This window comes from Momordica charantia (assembly GCF_013281855.1).
Source record: "Momordica charantia cultivar OHB3-1 chromosome 6 unlocalized genomic scaffold, Mcharantia_2.0 BLBB01000006.1, whole genome shotgun sequence".
Lineage (NCBI taxonomy): Eukaryota > Viridiplantae > Streptophyta > Magnoliopsida > Cucurbitales > Cucurbitaceae > Momordica > Momordica charantia.
The window spans coordinates 9,304,092-9,310,130 of record NW_028275164.1 but is presented as its reverse complement, the minus strand read 5'-3'; the positions used below and the strand labels follow the sequence as shown (position 1 = coordinate 9,310,130).

At 32.6% G+C, this 6,039-nt stretch overlaps 1 pseudogene; it reads right to left on the bottom strand.

Annotated features, from left to right (window-relative positions):
• Window positions 1-378: 378 nt before the first annotated feature.
• Window positions 379-2,363, bottom strand: LOC111021625 (tryptophan N-monooxygenase CYP79A68 pseudogene; annotated as a pseudogene).
• Between the last annotated feature and the right edge of the window lie 3,676 nt (window positions 2,364-6,039).

The window sequence follows — 6,039 nt, the reverse complement described above, 5'->3', positions numbered from 1 at the left end:
CAAAGTTAGTCTATTTTAAATAGTTTTCAATTTAGTTTGTCATTTTTTATAAATGTTAAAATTAATTGGCTGATATAATATTTTCAGTGAATTGGTGAAAATTTAAATAAGTAAGAATGTAATCTACGGTTGAAAAGTTTCTAACTTCTCCAAATTTATAAGAAATTGATTGAATATTGCTTGCACACAACATTGGATTTACCTACCCGACAAATAAGGTAAAGTAGAAACACAAGCATATATAGTAATGTACCATAGTAATAAATAATAAAAGTGATTTTGGTCACGTTCATAATCACTTTCAAACATGCCTTATTATTGATTTTATGAAAATAGCAAAAGTAATTTTAACTATGCAAAATAACAACCAAACATGTCCTAAACTTGGTACATAGTAGAAGATAGGCGTGCCTCGGCAAATAGGTACAGTGGCTTTGGAAGGGAGAGTTCATCAGACTCGGAGAAATCTATCATTGTCATTCCTGGTGGTAAGCTCCATGAAAATGCTTGTAGCATCCTAGCGAAGAGCATCATGGTAATAGTAGTGCCCAGTGAGCTACCTATGCAACCTCTCCTCCCTCGAGTGAATGTAATGAATCTTAAACTCGGTTCTGACAATCCCAATTCAACTGTCTTGTCTTTTAGATGACGTTCGGGATCAAATCGCATCGGATCCTCCCAAATTCTCGGGTTTCGACCGAGTCCTGACCGACTTAATAAGACTTCACTACCTTTTGGGATTAAGTAACCAGCCACAACAATGTCAGAGTTCGAGACATGAGGAAGATTGAATGGTGAAAAGGGATGGAGTCGAAATGATTCTCTTACACATGCTGTGAGATACTTGAGTTTGGGGATATCATATTCTTCAACAAGTCTCTCTCTTCCGACTTCTCTGTCCAATTCTTCGACTGCTTTCTTGAGAATCTTTGGCTGATTTATCAGTTCTGCCATTGCCCATTCCACTGCATTTGAAGGATTATCTACTGTTGCAACTTGTAGCTCCTGCCATCATAATGAGAAAATTAAAGGTTCACATCCTTAATGTAACTTCTTCCAGCAATATGTACAGTGTCTAGCAATATGTACAGTGTCTACCAATAATTGTATATGTGCATGTATGAACATCATATATAAAATTTACTTTAATTGTTGTTTTGACGGACAAATCCTTCTCAAAAATTTATAATAGATATGAATTATTGTTTTCGTTGTCAATTGATTTTGACATGAAACCATGTATGAATATTAATATGGTATCAGTGTCAAAACAAACTCAAATGAACTTCTAATAGTAATAGATATGCATAAATATAACAAAATTAAATAAATAATGTAGGGTATTGGAATAGTAATTACCATGATTTGAGTCTTGATCTCTTCAATGGACAACAACGATTTTCCGTTCTCGTCTGGGAGTGAGATGAGGATATCAAGAATATCCACAACCTCTTTGTTGTTCCCATGTTTCCATCGTTCCACTCTCTCATTTATAATAGGTTCGTCATACTTTCTAATGACTTTCAAAGCATTTTTCACAATCTTCTGGTGTCCGTCCAAATCCAAGGTCCTTAGACAAGGCATATAATCTGATATTGAAAATGCATGAATATGGTTAAGTATTGTAAGCAAAGCTTGAGTATGCTCTTCTTCTTCAAAAGTTGGCCCCCCATCTTCCCTTCCTCCACCGTAATACCTTGTATTGAATATCATCTGTCTAATAATGTTGCCACAAAAATGCTGCGTTATGCTCCTCACGTTCACAATGTTATTGTGAGTGGCAGTGAGGGTGAAAATGTAACGCACAAGAGTGTCAGCTTCGTGGATTATGTGGGCAGACATTGTACGAAGAGTGGAGGAATTGAGTATTTTGGAAACAAGTATTTTCTTCATCTTCTTCCATTGGTCTTCCGAGGGTGTGAAAATAGTGCCACGAAATCCACACGTCAAGATATTGTTGATCATAGGGACAGGGCGTGATGAAAAGGCAGCGTCGTGAGTTTTCAAGAATTCGAGGGCAAGTTCTGGAGAAGTCACTGGAATTATATTGGTACTTCCGAGACGGATGCAAGCAATTTCAGTGTCGAATTGTTTCATGATTGCATGCACCCATTTGTGTGGCTGTGTTGTGTGACTGCTCCACATTGCAATTGCTGGAAGGCAGCCAAGAAGAGGCCATGGCTTTGGGCCTGGTGGGAGTGGGACTGGCTCAGGCACAGCTGCTGCTGCTGAATGCTTCCTTTTCATCCTCAACATCACAGCAACAATGGAAGCCATTAAAACAAACAAAGTGCTCAAGCTTTTGGTTATGGAGGAAGTTGGACATTTTTGGTCAGCCAATTGACTCATAATTGATGACAAAGCTTCCATGCCTCTCATCTCTCTCTCTTGCTCTATGTGTTTGATGAATGAATTCAGGATACAGCAAAGTGTGTGTATATATACTACTGGCACTTGAACATGGACAAAAAAAATGTGGTCCATTTCTAAATCTTGTTCGACTAATTTAATTTTTTTTCTTCTTTTCATGTTGACAGAATATAATAAAACAGAATTATATTGTTTTTTTAAGATTAGAACCATATCTGGGGATGGAAATTCGGATGCTCGCTTACTATTTTCGTCATTTAAAGTATCTAACTTTAATATTTCAACTCTTCACAAAATTTCACGTTTAGTTCCTAACATAATATATGATTTATTCATCCGCGGTACTTGAAAACGATATTTACTTAAAATTAAAAACTAAAAAATGGATCGATCAAAAGTTAAAGGAGTGAATAAAGTATAGGAATTAAAATCCGGGATTAAAATTGATTCTACCCGTCTAAAGATTAACATAGAAAATGGATAAAAAATTAATGATCAAAACTAGAAAATAGGTCGTTTGTTTGTTTTTTGAACTAAAAAAAATTCATGGAACAAATATACTTGATATACGACTAGTACCCTGATTTTAAATATCCGTCGACAAGTCGACATTTCCATAGACATATCCATGTTTCAATGTATTCCACATGGACGTGAGGGGGTAAATCGACATTTCCATTATAGTACAAGAAAATCGACAAAATATAAAAAATATCAAAAAAATGTCACTAATATATCCATAATATTAATATTAATTATTTTTAACTAATTTAGAAATAGGAATGTTTATTTTATTAATTTAAATATTTGTTACGATCTTTTTTAATTTTTCTAACTTTTACAGGAATATCCATCGACATCGACATTTTATCGATATTTCCATGAAATTGAGACCTCGACATTTCCATCAACATCGACATTTAAAACCTTGGAGTTAACCATTAAGGTAGGTTTTTTAAATTATTATAATTTTGTTGAATTATTAAATGTTTATTTTCAAAAGTGATTTAAAATACTTATGATATCCACTAATATAATTTTTTTATGATTATATAGTTTACTATTTATTGATTTACCACTTATGTATGTGTGATATTATCCACTAATATAATTTTTTTATGATTATATACTTTACTATTTATTGATTTACCACTTATGTATGTGTGATATATACTTGATATGCCTCTAATATACCACTAATATAATACTGATTTACAGTTGATTTACTTCTTATATAAATATGATACCTACTAATATAACTTCTAATATAGTTTATCACTGACATACATATGATATAATTATGATTTCTACTGATATAAGTTTTAATATGATTGTATGATTTACCATTGATTTACCACGCTGATGTAACAGTTATGCGTATCTGTAATAATTGGAAACCCGAAATCAAGGAATGTCTCCCTCGCTATATGATAGTATTTACTATTTTTGCATGTTATAAATTTTAAAAATAAAAAAAAAAGAAAAGAAAAGAGAAAAGAAATCAATATGATAGGAACATGATTTTAGATAAATGATTTCAATTATTTATATGATAAACATGATAATAATGAAGAAGAAATCTTTTTCTTGTGACATGAACAAAGTAAATATTTTAATATGATTCACATATTTTATGCATGGAACTTATTAGTGATTTTTTTTAAATTTCAATTATTAGCAATTGGATATAAAATAACAATTTTGTAGAAATCATCTTTGTACAAAAGATTGGACTTTATTTACAGCCAAAAAAAAAAATTAAGTGGTTTAGGTGTCAAAATCAACCTTTTTTGTTTATTAATTCACATTTTGTTCCTTGTTTTGTTTTTGTTTGTTTGTTTTTTTTTTTTTTGGATTCAGTAAATTGCTGTTTGTATTTAACAGTATTTTGCACGTTTTTTTAATGGATAGATTTCTCTTGCCATCTGGTTTTATATCTTAAAATTGAAAATGCACTTTAACTTGATTTCTTTATTAATTTATTTTTTAAATCCACCCACGTGGTGGATTAAAAAGTAAAACATAAAATTAAAAAAAAAACAATTAAAAATATATAATGTTTTTTTTGTAAAACAAGTTACATAATTTAATAAAAATATGTTTTAATGACCCGTTTATCTACGAGGAATCGAAATTATAATGAATCGAATCACAAAATGAAAATGATATTCTTTAATGCTGTTTAACAAAAATTTTATAGAATCGAAATTAGAATTTTGTTTATTAAAGATGTGTCTCTAAACGGAATCGAAATCAAATATATAACAACTACTAGGTTACCCTCTCTTCTTTATTATAACAATTTATTTAATATTAACAAATAATAAATAATTAAAAGAAAATCCCCTCAAGTAAACTACGTATCATTAGAACAACTATCATTTAATATAAAATATTATTAAGTTTTATTATGCTAATGTTTAATTAATAATGAATTATATTTTAAAAATTTTATTGATATTAATTAATAATAACAAAGTAAAATTAAATAATTAAATATAACTTTATAATATTTTATAATAAAGTCACATCAACTAATAAAAAAATTGTATGAATTTTTAGCGGAAGAAAAAAATATTAGTAGTATAAATGAAAGAGAAATAATAAAAGTAAAAACAATTAATTAGAGTTTCATTAATACATTAGTGTGTGTGAGAGATAATTGAAATCTAACGGGGTGGGGGTGTCACAGTCGCACCTTTCAAAGAACTCCCAAAGTGATTGTGCGGCACTTGCTCTTGCCCGCAAGCAAGTCAACCAACAAGAATCGAATAGTCGGCGGCACCACGACTATAAATTGCAACCTCCACCTCCGTTCTCGAGAAAACGGTTTTGGAAAACGGGGTTAGAGAAAAAAGAGTTGGAAAACGTTTGAAGACATTTTGGAAAGCTTGTTGTATGCTTGAATGCATGAGAATAGATTAGCGGCAAGACAAGAATACAACTCGATGTAGGGAGGACACTAGGTGTACCCCCTATAGTACATTATAAAGCATTTTGCCGCTGGCAGACGTGAACATGTCAAGTGGCGAGGAGTCACTCGCCACCAAAAGTACAATGAAAAGTAAATAACATGCAAAAGTAAATACATGGCATAAAAGTAGGAGGGAAGAGGTTGTTATGGGCATGCAGCCATGGGCGACATGCTCTAGACCAGCATGACCATGACATCCTCCTCCCCCACTTAAATGGTTGATGTCCCTGTCAACCAACATTGCTCGAACTCTGCAATATGGGTTGATGCTAATTTCAAATCTTCTGCGCACTCCCAACTGATTTCTTCATCCGGAAGCCCTGTCCATTTGACTAAGAATTCCTATACGTCCCTTCTCGGTCGTCCGACTCGGCGAGTTCTTTCAGCTAGGATTTCTTCAACTTCTTTTTCTATCTTGTTGTTCAAGGTGACCGCTAGTGGAATAACTTCGTTACGTGTGGGGTCGATGGTGTCTGGGTGATAAGATTTCAAATTGCTCACATGGATCACTAGGTGAATTTTCATCCATGAGGATAATTGGACCCTGTATGACGTCTTCCCGACCTTCTTAATAACGTGGACTGGTCTTTCGTACTTTCGTACAAGGCGTTGATCTTTGTTACCCAAGAATCGGAGCTGTCCTTGACATAATTTAATGAGCACTTGATCTCCTGCATGGAATTCTAACGGTTTGC